The sequence below is a fragment of the Protopterus annectens genome, chromosome 4.part1 (assembly GCF_019279795.1).
Source record: "Protopterus annectens isolate FY-2018-M chromosome 4.part1, PAN1.0, whole genome shotgun sequence".
Classification (NCBI taxonomy): domain Eukaryota; kingdom Metazoa; phylum Chordata; order Ceratodontiformes; family Protopteridae; genus Protopterus; species Protopterus annectens.
In genome coordinates, this window is record NC_056734.1 from 898812882 (window position 1) to 898828584 (window position 15703).

Below are 15703 nucleotides of genomic sequence, written 5' to 3' on the forward strand. Positions count from 1 at the left end.
ATTAATTTCCAGTGCAGTCTTTACCATTAAAGAATCACACAGTGAGAAGTCTGAAAGTACTGTATATCTGAAAATACTGATGGGGCCCTGAAATTATCCTGTGACCAGTTAACTGCTAACGATTTGCTATGCAAGTTAAATGTTTGATTATATATAAAAAAATTCACACAGGGAAAAAAACACTACACTATATATAATCTTTTATGAACTAAAAGTCAAGAAATGTTAGAAAATATACAAGACTAATTAGATTAATAAAATCATTGCAGAAGTTATCTAATAGTGTCAGGGGTTTACAGCTTAATGCAAACATCCTTCTTAAAGCTTTTACTCTAAGAAATATACTGTAGTCTACACAGTGTAAAAATGTCAGCTGCTAGCTTCCAAGCTTACAATAAAGTTTCTGTTCTCATATTAATATTCGAACCTCTAGGCTATGCTATGAACATCTATAATCACTACACTGCATACATTTTGTTAAACATATTGAATACAATGGCCTTCTCTGTATGATGACTACAGATATGAATGTTTGCTGAAAATGACAGAGAATAAAGCAAATTGACCGGCTGTCATGACAAAGACGTAGAAATATCAGAAATATTCATGCTCAACTCAAAATTTCCAGTTTTAAGTTCATTAATATTTATACCTGTTCTAAAACACTAGAACTCATTATATGAATGATAAAATAAAAATAATTTTATACACTAAATGCAAGACAAAAGCACACTAAATTATTTATAATGTAAATTATATCAAGTGCTAAGTTTAAAAATAATTTTGATGCAGTTATGCTTTGACTAAATTGGCTGGATCGACAAAGGCTTACCAGGATGTGGAAGCTGTAGTTTGGAAGTTATCCAAATCTCAGTAAGGCTTTCTGATTCAGAGGCAAATCTCCCTCTATGGTTTCCCCTGGCAAGGGCAGTAGCCTGTTAAGCAGTGTCATTGGGGAAGCCACATGCTAATGTAACAATCTGGGGTGGGGGTGGGGGGGCTAATGTTAATTAGTAATGTGCTGTCCATCAGAAATGGTAGTGGCTCCAAATTTAACTTGGCAGAATTAACGTTTTCTCTAGGGTGAAAAAGAGAAAGCTTTTTTTTGACTGTGTTCACCCATCCACTCCTATGGAACAGATGTGGTACAGATAAGAGTAGCTGAGTGTGTGCAAGTGTGTAAGTGTTTATATGTGTCTGTGTTTAACAATGTGTGTGTGTGTGTGTGTGTGTGTGTGTGTGTGTGTGTGTATACATGTGTGTGTATGTCAATTAATCTAAATAATAATAACACCCTACACAAAAAATACTAATCCTGTAAGTAATAGCAACCCCCCCCAACAAAATAAATAAATACAAAATATGTCCTACTGCACACTCAATAGAAACTGTAGAAATACATCAAACAAACTACCGCCATGCATACAAGAACTGCCTTAGTCTGTTATAAAATATGAATTAAATTATAAAAAGCAGCATGGTTCAAAATGCATTGAAATTGTTCTCCAGAACTATAGCTGTACCCATAGTGAGTTCCTGATCTTTGTCAAAGGACTCTGCAATTAAGAGAGTATGTACGTCTACATATTTGGATATAGAAGAGAAAGGAAACTAAGGAACTATTTTTCATGCCGCAAAACTGTACAACAACTGTATTATACATCCTTCATTATGTTGTTGTTCACCATGTAGTAATTGTGTTTGTATTGTTGACACATATGTAAAAACTAAACAATTTCCATCTGAGAATACTTCCAGGGTGTTTGAAATTAGAAGTTTAATTCCATGTATCATTGAAATTAGAAGTTTAATTACATGTTTCACCCCCCTTGGGCTGTCTACAGGGTGCATACCTTATATTTATCATTGAAATCAGAAGTTTAATTACACGTTTCATCCCCCCCCCCCCAGGGCTGTCTACAGGGTGCATACCTCTCAACCTCCTAGCGCAAGAAATCTGGGCAAAGGCCCACAAAAGGAACAGATTTTAAATATTACTGTCATAAACTTGGAAAGCTGTCCTAGCATGCATATTTTTGAAGGATATGAAGTCTGAAACTCAATGTATATCATTATTTAGTTACTTTAATACTCATTGCTTTGCCAAAAAGCACACATTTTATGAGGAAAAGACCAAGAAACATTAGGCAAAAGTATGGATATTCTGCAAAAATCTGGACATTTGAGAGAAATGACAAGGTAGTATATCAATGTGGGAGTTTCTATTTTAGATATAATTCTTTATCTTGGAAATTCAGGTTTACAGTACATCTTAGTGGTTTGAGATGTGAAATACAGTATCGTCAGGTTTCAATAAACTCAGTGTACATTTTGTGTAAAGCCTACACGGCAATGCTCATTTTGCGGCATTGCACCATGAATATTAATGATGTGCAGTGCATGTAAGCAAGTTTTCACGGCTCATAACGGTGTTGCTGGCTGCAAAATCTGTACACTGAGAATGTGGGTCATTCAATACAACCTTTTAGTACAAGAAATCTGGTCAAACAGTAAACTAATGGGGAGACAAAGGGCCAAAAGTATGGACCAATTTACTTTGTGTTAGCATGCATTTTCCAAAGGATATGAGGTATTAAACAGAAATGTATGCCATTTTATACTGAATTCAATCTTTAGTGACTTCCCACTTAAACACACATTTTACAAGGAACAGCCCAAAAATATAATGCAAATATCTGCACATTCCAGAAAACTCTGGGCATTCTTTGTTTTGTGTTTCAATTTCTTTTTTTTTTTTGTCTCTTTTTTGGCCAGTGTTTGCGAGATTCGCCACCTGACGTAAACATGTTTAGCTGTTTTCATCTGGTTTGCATGAAGCACAGCAGTGCACAAACTGGAGGAATGGACCACCCAGGTTGCAGACAGGACCCAGACAGCCAAAAATATAAACTAGATGCATTCAATTAATAAATTGTGTGTTGAGCAAACATGGTAAGTGGGTTGCTCTGTGATTAACAGTGAAAAACTCACAATACTACTAAAATAGAAAATATCACCTTAGCAATCTTGTGGCAGCAGATGTTAAGTATAGGTGGGGAGTGCAGATGGTACGGGGTTCTAGTACAGGGTGTGCAAATTTTGTTTTACTGTTGTGAGATTGCAGATTAGAACAATAAATTGCAAGATACACAACTGTTTTCTCAACCCTCTTGTAGTAATAGCTGTAAGTGTAGGAGAACCGTACATTTGACTAGCACATTTACACAACTGCCTGTATACCTAATAATCTAGAAATTGTATTGTTTGCCACTGTTGTACATTACCATTGCACAAACACTGTGCCCGCCAGTGCGCACCCTCGCCTACCATGTTTGAGTGATGGCAAGCGATGCACATTTTCAAATGTTTTTCAGATGATATAAGAATGTAATTTGGTCTTGATAAATGTGCAAAAGCAACTTGTAAAGCAGGAAAACTGCAGCACCAAGAAAACATCAGTTTGGGACAAGAATGTGATATAAAAGAACTTGAGCAAGGGGGAATGTATAAATATTTGATAATTGATGAAGGATCAACAATAAAATATGAACAAATGCAAATAAAAGTTAGTAAGGAATACTTTAGAAGACTTAAATTAATCATGAAAACAGCGTTGACATCTAGGAACACAATTCAAGCTACAAACCTATTTGCTCTTCCTGCCCTAACTTACAGTTTTAGAGTGATTGACTGGCCCCAAAACACGCTGGCTAGATTAGACAGGAAAACAAGAAGGTTGCTTCATGCTTACCAAATGATTTATAAAAATCAGTGCATACCAAGATTATATATTCCTCATTGTGAAGGAGGGATGGGCCTCCTTATAACTGATTACATGTACAGATCTGCAATCATGGGACTGCACACATATCTGCTGACCTCACAAAACCCAAGTGTAGTGAAAGTTTTGAAACATGAGGAGAATAAATCTAAGATGACGTCTCTGCTTAGTCTAGCAGATGCTTATCAGTGTCAAGCAGGAATGGAAATCAAACCAAAAGTAGAGAAAAATCAGGCAGCAACAGAATGTGCCAAAAAACAAAAGAAAGAATATAAGGTGACAAACCAGATGAGAAGGCAAGAAATGTGAAAAATGCATAAATATAGTTGCAAGTATAGAAAACTTCTGGAAGAACCTCATGTTGATCAGGACTGAATGCAGAAATGGTTAAGGAGAGGCAAATGTAAACCAAGGGATGAAAGGTTAATATTGGTGGCCCAAGACAGTGGGGTTTGTACAGGTTGGTTTACAAAGTCCATTGAACATGTGGGAAAAACAGACAAATGTAGAATTTGTAAAACAGAATTGGAAACTGTTGCACTCCTTGTTACTGGTTGTGACATAATAATGGCAGAAGAGTTGTATACTAAAAGGCATAATAATGTGGCAAGACTGTTGCAATGGGGATTGTGCAAACATTATGGTAATGAAGTGGCTGAAAAACACTGGAAACACGAGCCACAAAACATCATAGAAAGTGATGAAGTCTACATCATATGGGATCACACTTTGCAGGCAGAAATGAGAGCAATGTGGAAGAAAGATACCCAGACAGTTCCAATAGTAGTAGGAGCAACAGATCTTATAAAAAAAAATCTGCAATCATTATTTAAATATGTTACCAATACATGTAATCCATACGGATTGCAGATGGGGGTATTACTAGGCACATTGTGGGTGCTGTGAAAAGCACTTCTAGCTGATATCAATGATTGACACAATAGTAATTTCATGAACTTTAATTGTACTTTGTCTTAGGAATGGGGTCCATTCACATCATGGTATTATAATCCCAAAAGACTTGGAAAAATTAAAAAACTGAGAATTAATCCATATGTCACTAGACAGGTAGCCAACTGGATCATTGACAGAACACATACAGTCAAAGGTGGGGATTCCACCTCTAGCAGCAGACCAGTAACCACTGGTGTACCACAAGGATCTGTGCTGGGCCCCCTACTGTTTGGAACGTATTTCTCAGAAGTCCAGGGGAAAAGGCATGGCCTGCTCAGCAAAGGTGAAGTCCCTGCACATTAAAATATTAACAACACTCCCCTTAGTTGAAACTCTGTTGTGAGAGATTTGGGAACATGGGTTGATAGCAGTGTGACCTTCGATCACCATGTGTCCACAGTGGTAAGGAAGGCCTTCTGTGTTGCATATCACATAAGTAAGGGCATCATATCCAAAGCTAAGGATGTCACAACTCCCTTGTACTCATCCATCATCAGACCATTATTAGAGTACATTTCTCCCTTCTGTATTTCCCTCACCAGACACATGCAGCAGCTGGAGATCCCCAGAGTTTTCCCACCAAGACATTTCACGGCCTGCAACACATGACTTCCATGGACAGACTGAAGGCCCTGTCATTGTTCTCTGTATCTTATAAGCTGTTGATAGGTGACTTGTGCGTAGTAGTCTCAGACCCTGCCCTAATGGAAATGCTGCATATTCACAAGTCACATGGGACAAGATTCACTCACTCTAGGGATCTTAACCTGGTCTGCAACATAAACAGGACATGCTGAAAAGACTGGTATGTTTCCTAGAGGTTGCCAATCCTCTGGAACAAACTCTCAATTCATGTAAAACAGACCTCCTTGATGATCCTATTTAAGCATAACAGATAACTAAATGGGAGACCATAAATTTACCATGGGTGTGTCACCTATGTCCCTCTTGGATAAGGACAGTTGGTGCTGATCATGCACTTGTACTGGAAGTAAAGTCTGTACAAGCTGATCAATAAGGGAACAATGGTGTAACATGGTTAGGCTTATAAGGGCCTTAGGGTCAATAGTCTTGTAAATGCCTACAGACCTAAGGCAATGTCTTGCTGGGCTCCAGGCCAGTGTCTGAGCCTGCCCTTGTGGGCTGGTTGCATATGCAATAATGTGATAAACCTGATTACATCAGCATTGTCTACTGAGCATATGGTGGTACATCAGCATTGGCTATTGAGCCTATGGTTATAAAAGTGTCCAACATGCTGGTATAAAAGGGTCTCTGTAATGTCAAGTAACAGCTGACCCACACACACACACACACACACACACACACACACACACACACACACACACACACACACACACACACACACACAACTGATTACAGTGAGAATAGAACCCCTACCTATCTAAGAACACAGACTACAGAACACAGTACTAGATGCAAGCCCCACAGCACAAGTCTGACTTTTACAAGTCTGCAGGTCAGCTTATAGTGGATGATATCAGCAAGCCATCTGAGCAACAATAGGTTGGCAGAACTGCTTGAAATGGATGTTTAGGCCTGTGCAGGTATCAAGACTAGCAAGCCACACCATTGGAGAAGTAACTGCAGGACAGCATATCTACTCTGCTGAGTAAAGACACAAACAGTTGACTATAGTGAGAATAAAACCCCTACCTATCTAAACAGGCATGCTAAAGAACACAGTACTATACACAAGTGCCACAGCACAAGTTTGACTTTTACCTGTCTGCAGATCAACTTATAGTAGATGACATCAGCAGTGCATGTTGGAGAAAAAATGGTGGCAGGCATGCCTGAAATGGATGTGTAGGCAGGTGCAAGTATCAAAATACTGTCAATTTATGGGACTAGGGAAGTAACTGCAGGATACACACTTGCTCTTCTGACTGGACACACACATACACACACAGACACACACACACACACACACACACACACACACACACACACACACACACACACACACACAAAACTGTAGTGAGAACAGAACCCCTACCTCTCTAACTATACAGACTACAGAACTCAGTACTTTACACAAGTGCCATGCCACATGTTTAACTTTTACATGGCTGCAGGTTAACTTATAGTAGATGACATCAGCAGTCCATGTGGTGGACAATAGGTTGGGAGGCCTGCATAGGCACATAGGTTGATATGAGGCCAGTAGACTAAGTGTAGAATGTGTCCTAAGTGTGTAGAAGCCTGGTTGTGTAAAAACACATGTACCACTATTGAGTATAGTTGGATGTTTGGGTTTAGCAGAGCAAGGCTGTCAGCACCACTCACTGGCCCTGTCCATGAGGGAGCACACAACATTATACATTACACTTTGTAGTGTGGTTTATGTATGTGTGTATAAAATATTCAGCTCCCAAGGTTGTACTGGTTGTGTGTATGAGTTGGGGGGGGGACAACACAGGTATGTATTGTGAATATATGACATATATTTAGAATTTGCCCTGAATTTGTAATGTTTCCACATGTAGTTTTATGTCATATAAAGAAAATGGAAAATAAACAGTAATAAGAAAACATCATAGATACAGTTCCATAGTGCAGTGCGCAGCAGCTTTGCTCGATGGTTAAGCGTACATGCATACGAGTTACACCTGTTTGCATGTTGGTAAGTGGTGTGCAAAAATGAGCCGCATTGCTAGTGTCAGTAAAAATAGTACATAACATATAGTGTATTCAAACCCAAGACCATGTGTATGCTAATCCTATACTTACACCTGTTGCCACAAGAATGCTAAGGAAACAGTAGTGTATGTTCCACTTCATTTCTGTAAACTGCAATGTCACAGCAGTAAAACAAATGTTGAAAACTGTGTACTAGAACCTACTACCATTTGTATTCCAAGCTGGGTTTTCACAATGTCCAAGGGCATTAATTGGATGTATTCAGTTACTACTTTTGGCTGTCTGCTTCATAGGTGGTCCACCATGCTTCATGCAAACGCGATAAACACAGCCCTTACCCACTTACACTATGCAGCACATCACGTAAAGACAGCAATAAAAAGGAGAGGAATAAGAAAGAAAACCTTAATAATGGACACATGAGTATCTGCTGTCACATGTTGAGGTATTTTCTGTACAAATCCACCACTATTTACTTTATTACTGCACCAAGTTAAACTATATAAAGATAGATAATAGATGGGATTATTACAGAATACAATCTATGTTCAGGACTTACCTTGCAAATGCAACAGTTGAGACAATTTTATTTCGGGCCTAAAATTTCCTTGTGACTACTCCCATGGTATGGAAGTATGAAGGGAAGGAAAAAACAGAATGTAGGCTACATAGATGCTTTAGAGCTTGCTGAACAGCTCCACCATAATGAAATTACCTGCTTATGCTGTAATTGGCAGCTATGAAAAAAATCTGTGACTTTACTAAACATATAAACTCTGTTAGTGTCATTAGTGCACAATGCACAACTACGTGCACCTACCCACACCTATGCGCCACTGTATGCACCAATGCTGAAATAAATTGAACATAAGGGAACTTATTACTTTTGTCCACGCCTGTGATATAGCACAAACATGTAGTTCGAAAAGTAGAGGGAAGGTTACAGACCCTGTAATAAAACCCAGGACCTACTATACTCTAGCCCTACACATACACATGCTGCCACAGGAATTGTTATATGACAAGCACTGTGAAACCTGCCATTCATTCCTCTATTTCCCATGGTTGTGCTAAGTGCCATATAGTGCAAACAAGGACAAAAATTTAAAAATAATTTTAATGAAATGCAGATAGATACGATACATTTTAATAAACAATAAAGAGGATGACACAGAACTTGTATACTGTGCAATGCTTACATGCACTTTTACACTTCACAGACCTACATGTACACTGCTCTAAGTGTAACCTGACACACCTCCCTGATGCCATCATTACCATGCATTCAACATGAACACTGTGGAATTGCCTGCACAAAGTGAACATCCCTGCATGGTTACAAGTTTTTGGGATTCAGCAATTCTAGTTAGTTTTGACCTAATTTGCATCTTCACCATGTTGTCAGCCCTGAATCTACACAGTTGGTAACCATGTAGGCAGGTAAACTGAAGGGGAGCTCAATGTTGTACAGTCAAGTGAGGGCATTACTCAGGTGTATATATCTGCACAGAAGAATTCATGTTTGGGACTCTGTGTTTCAGGTGGTTTACACTTTTAGCTGTCTACATTAGTTATGATTACATTATTCACTTGGGGTGGGGAAGCAAAGCGGCTTTTATGTCATGGCACTTAATAAAGAATCATTGCTATTTTTAATGTAATTTTCTAGTATTTGACATGTCTGGGAATGTCACAATGTGTGTGGGGTTAGAAGTTAGTGTCTGTTCTGTACAAATGTACAGAAAATTACTTGCTGTAATTTCCGTGTAGACTCCTTTGCATGGCTAGACTCTGAAAACTTTCTCATACATGGCCAACATGAGCATGGAGTCTACCTGGTTACTTTACAGCTTGATGAATTGCTCCACCATGTTGATTTCCTTTATTAGCATACAGTTCAGCTACTTCTGCTGCAATTTGCATGATATGAAAATTTCCATGTTTTTGCATGAGTGTGCACTGCTACACTGAGTTTATTGAATCTAAAACTTTTTGCGGCCATGTGCATATTGTCCAACAATGTACAAATGGGCAAAATTATCATATAGGCTTTAATGAACCCCCCCCCCCATATTCTAGTATAGTATTTGATGCAGTATTCCACAGTGTGTTTTTTTTTTATTTATTGGACTAGACATGGTGGGAAAATCAACATCTGATTCCAATAAACATACATGTTGGTCAAAAAGTTAAAAAAGGTGGATTATCATCAAAGGGATTTGTCTAAACTGTGTTTAAATGAAGAGTTTTAAATTATATTAGACCTATTTTGCTTTTTGGTGTGAAGATGTTGTCATTTCTGTTTACAAACACAAGAGGGCAGGATAATAGCATTTAGCTACAGAAGTGCACCTAGTCTAGAGTGAAGGGGCAGTCTGCCCCAGCATGAGGTATTAAGGGGCTATTACTATGGAATCTGTCAAACAGTTGTGTTTCTGAGTGAAACTTAAATTACATTTGTTAGCTATGATTTCAGCAATTCCATTTGTGAGACTTGCTATTTAAGTTCATATTCAGATTTGAACTTCCTAATGGTTCCCTTAAGCTCTTTACTAGTTTGCTTAAGTGGACTCATTAGGTAAGTATAATAAGATTTCTCTTAAACGTTACATAATTTATTTCCCTTGTTATATCATTTTTACAGAGTTATTCCACCATAGGGGGTTTGTTTTTAAACTTCTCATTATATTTAGTGCAGATAGGGACTGCCTTATCAATACAGTTATTAAAATGGGAGTAGAAGTCAGATGTACAGGCAGAGGCCTTAGCAATGTGATACACTGACAAGGGATTACAATGAAATTTAATAAGGTCATCAAGGAACTAAAGAAGGTTTACTTTTGAGGTGTCCATAAACACAGAGTTATTTTCATGGGAAATATCACCAGTTTTAAAGGAAAAGATAACTGATTTATGATTTGTTTTATAACACATATGAAAGTGTGCAAGAATTGGTTATATCTGTAAGAATAACATCAAGGGCATTGGGGCCCCTAGTAAGATGATTAAGCATTTGTTCAAGGGAGCTATCATTTATAAGGTCAAGGAAGTTTTGAGCATGTTGGCTACAGGCAGTGTAGGTCAGCCAGTTTATTGATCACTGTAGCAAGGCTAGCCACTTAGCAATATGAACCTTTGCTCTAGATAATTGTCACTGTTGAAGTGACACCCCAATCCCATGTGCAAAAATGGGAAACGGGGTTGTGGATGGATGGATGGATGGTTAGATTTGAAGTCCCTCAGTAGGAAGGTATTAGGTTTAATGGAGATTTCTGCCAATACTTCACAATAGCTATGATGCTCAGAAGAAAACACAGAAGCTGCTCTAGAACTAGCTAAGAAGTGGCAATTAATTCTGTTTAGGATAACTTGGACATTTAGGAGTCTGTACTTGCTTTCCTGAGGATTCTGTCACGAGGTGATGATATCACCGACAAATATTTATATTTCCCTACAATTGCCAATGGATCCAACAACATCCTCTTCTTCTTTCGGCTGCTCCCATTAGGGGTCGCCACAGTGGATCATCTGTTTCTATTTCTTCCTGTCCTCTGCATCTTGCTCTGTCACACCAACCACCTGCATGTCCTCTCTCACCACATCCATAAACCTTATCTTAGGCCTTCCTCTTTTCCTGTTACCTGGCAGCTTCATCCTTAGCATCTTTTTCCCAATATACTCTGCATCTTTCCTCAGCACATGTCCAAACCAATGTAATCTTGCCTCTCTGGCTTTGTCTCCAAGCCTTCCAACCTGGGCTGACCCTCTAATATACTTATTCCTAATGCTGTCCACCCTTGTCACACCCAGTGCAAATCTTAACATCTTTAACTCTGCCACATCCAGCTCTGACTCCTGCCTTTTTGTCAATGCCACTGTCTCCAACCTATATAACATAGCTGGTCTCACTACCCTCTTGTAGACCTTCCCTTTCACTCTTACTGGTACTTGTCTGTCACAAATCATTCCTGACACTCTTCGCCACCCACTCCATCCTGCCTCAGCCACTGGGGATGCACAAGCCAGTGCATTTCTTTGTGCCGGTCCAAAGCCCGGATAAATGGGGAGGGTTTGTGTCAGGAAGGGCATCCGGCATAACATTTTGCCAAATCGTACATGCGGACAACAGTACAGATATACATACTGGATCAGTCGAGGCCCAGGTTAATAACGACCGCCACCAGTACTGTTGGCCAACAGGGAGCTGGTGGAAATTGGGCTACTGTTGGCCAAAGGAGGAGAAGCAGAAGAAGGCATGCCCGAAGGCAGGTAAAGGCTACGACTGTGGTAGTGACGGTTTGAACTTTGAATGTTTGCAGTATGAATGGTATAGGGAGAGAGCTAGCTGATATGATGGACAGAAGGAAGGTTGGTATATTGTGTGTGCAAGAGAGCAGATGGAAGGGGAGCAAGGCTAGGTGTTATCGGAGGCGGGTTCAAATTGTTTTATCGTGATGTGAATGGGAGGAGAAATGGCATAGGGGTTATCCTGAAGGAACAATTTGCTGAGAGTGTTTTGGAGGTGAAAAGAGTGTCAGATAGAGTGATGTTTATGAAGCTGGAAATTGATGGTGTAATGATGAATGTTGTTAATGCATATGCTCCACAACTTGGGTGTGAAATGGATGAGAAAGAAAAAATTTGGAGTGAGTTGGATGAAGTGGTGATGACTGTACCCAAGGGTGAGAGAGTGGTGATTGGAGCAGTGGATTCAAAAACATGATACGCATTAACCAAACAAAAATACTTTAAAAATAAAAACTTGAATAAACAAAACAAAAAGAATTCAACCGGCATACATGAGCTTTGTGCTAAAAATGCTGATTTGTTAATTGTTAATACACAAGACAAAGAAAAACACTATGACTAAGCGCTTTCACCTCAAAAGGCATCATCAGAGGACTCTGATGATGCCTTTTGCGCTAAAAGCGCTTAGTCATGATATGCATTAAACCCAATAAAAAAGGAATGCCTTCATTGTTTTCAAACCATGTCCTTGTAACAACACATATATGAAAGTGTTAAGATTGCAGAATATTCTCAAGTTCAGGTGCTTTCTGTTTAAATTCCCAGCATTAAGTAGAGCCAGTCTAATATGTTTCAAATTAGATCTTAGTATGCTCCAAGTTAGAATTTACTAGGTTGGAATGTGCAGCACTATGGAAACAATAAAGGCTTTAGCCAGAATGTGAAAGCTTAGGTAAGAAAGGTGCTGACCATCCCAGGCAGAGCAGGAAGCCATCATGTCCCAATCTGACATGCAATGGATTCCTTGAAAATGATAACAGTTATGTAGCAAATTATTAAAGCCAATTATCTTATCTTTGAATCTTAGTATCATTCTGTAGGACTAGAAAATACCACTCAAGACTAATTACTTTTCTACGTTAGACATATTCATTGCAAGCTAAGTAATATTGTTCTACTTGATTGTTTGAATAGATTACCTAGGGTCATGCACCACCACATTGGCTGCTATCTGTCTAGATGGAAGGTTCAGAAGAAGGGTATGACAAGATAGCTCAATAACTTAACTTTTGGTATTACAAAGATGGGGATAATGGATTGAACTAGGAAATGGAGATCATAAGAGATATGGCTAAATGATATAAGAATATGGGGTAAGACTACTGTAGTATTAACAAGTGGAAAAAAAAGAAATATAAAACTATAGAAACACGTAAGAGCAAAAAGTAATCCATAACAAGTGGCAACTTTAAATCAGACAGCTTTACTCAGTTAGCTAATCTGGATTGTAACTAACTAGTAGCAGCAACAAGTAACAGACAGCCAAACCCAATGGATCTGGGGGTAATTACAGAGCAATAGCTACAGTTAGTTCTTCGGAGCAGTAATTGTAAAGCAAATAGTTTCAATATGGTATCAAAACAACAATCAGACAATAAGTATATTAGACAGGTAATCTAGTCTCATTTAATGCAGTACCTGTAGAACAGTAGCAAAAATATAATACCACCAATTATTAATAACTGCAATCAGTAACTCGGATAATAAGTTCATTGTGTTTTTATCTACTCTGTATCACTAGCTGGCAATACTTCAGTATTGAAATGCAAACAACAGCATATACACTTGAGTAACTGAAGTCCAACTTTAAGAAAAAACACACTTATTGAAGATTTAGCATTTTCAACCTCCAACAGATCTTAATCAGAATAAATTAATTAACCACAGTCAGACTTTAAAATACTTGACCATAATCACATGATACTATCACGTGACTAAGCAATTTGCACCTTTTCCTGTTTCTTTTCCCCTTTGAAACATTCAACACTCCAATAAAACCTGGAATCACATAAGCATGTAACATAATTTGTCATTTCATCTACAAAAAAATCAAGTTCATCATCTTTACTTCCATTAAAATTACTGTAAAAATGAACCTTTCAGAATTTTTACATTCCATAGAATGCATACCCAACACATTTTTACCATTTATTTTTTAAGGCATATTGATATTCATATGTTCCCTTTTTAAATTGTCTGTTGTTTTTCCAACATGAAATGAATCACAAGAAAGACACTGTGCAAAATATATCACAAAAACAGCATTACAAGTAAAATATCCTGAAACTACATAAGACCTCTTTGTTGACTTACAATAAAAGTTGGGACTGTCAGATATACATATATATATATACATATATATATATATATATATATATATATATATATATATATATATATATATATATATATATATATATATATATATATATATTCACATGGAACAATTCAAACATTACATGTTCCGATTTTTATTTTTGTTTTCAATATTTTCAAGATTCTTAGGTTTATGTTCATATATATTTTATGGTCCTCCTCCTTTAGGTTAATAAATAATGATTCCTTCCCAACTAAACTAACCAGCTCTTCATTCCCTTCTAAAATACACCAATTTTTTTAATAATACTTTTTATAACTTGACTGTCTAGAAAAAGCCAATGACATAGCAATGCGGCAATCTTTATCTGCATGTTCACCCTTTTCCTTAACACTGCCTTTGTTGTCAAACTCTATTAATGCATCATTTACACTCATTTTAGGATACCTCCTTAATAAAAAGTATTCATGCAAACATCTTCCATGTCCAAATTGGTAGTAAGTTTTTTTTTTATTCTGGTTAACTTCCCCTTGATTAAATTGTTTTTTTTTTTTTGTTTGTTTTTTTTAAATAAGTAAGATGCACATGCATGCTGTTATAATGTAAAATGGCATCACTTGTATTTTTATATGATGTAACTGTATTTAACCCACCACTTCCTGGCTTCTTAAAAACCTCAACATCTAAAAAACTTACTTTACTAACATTCTCATGAGGAGGTAAATTTCAAAAATGATGTACTAACACTGATCTTGTTAATAAATAAATTCAAACTACCTTTGTCCTCCCTACATATAAAATGAATATCACCAATAAAACATTAATAAACCTTAACATAATTAAATCAGGAAATTTCTCTCAAAATGAACATTTCCTACTATGTTATCATGTCAATAATAACACTATCACAAACATTTTCATATAACCAACTGTCAACATATCTATAACATTTTTTAACATCACTAAGATTCAGTCTTTCATAAAAATCATCTTTTAACATTTCACACATTACTGTATTATAGTCATTTGTGTTCATAATTACTATGGAACTCCCTTTGTCAGCTTTCATAATATGTATAGTACAATCATCTGTCAACTTTTTATGAGCAATCCTTTCATTAACTGTCAAATTATAATATCTCTTTTTTACTGGACTCTATAACACATTTTTAATACCTCTATTAAAAATATCTTCAGACACTTATAACTAGATGCTATTGGGGGTTAAATATACTAGGCTCAAAAAATCCCCTTTAGTAATACCAAGTTTACATTAGTAAAACAATTTTAAATACGGTTTTTGCATGTAACCCTTTTAAATCAAAGTCTGACATACATTAGATCTTGCTGCTGGGATTAAAGGAAACCTTTTTTAAAATAATTTAATCTCACTTTCTTCTAACATTCTGTCACACAAACTGTATATTTTAAAGTTCAAGGGAAATACCTGTAATTGTTGCAATCCCCTTTCTTGTGCTGAAATGTCTTTGTTTTTCCCAGTGTTTTGCTGGAAATGAGGCAACCACTTTCACCCAGGACACTGGCTGCTCCAATGCTTTTGACTGATAGATTTCCACCATTTGATGTACATTCCAACCCAAAATTACACTAAGATTTTTTTTGTATTTATTTCTTTTTTTTCTCCTTTTCTGCTCTTCAGTCTTTTCCAATCTTCTTGG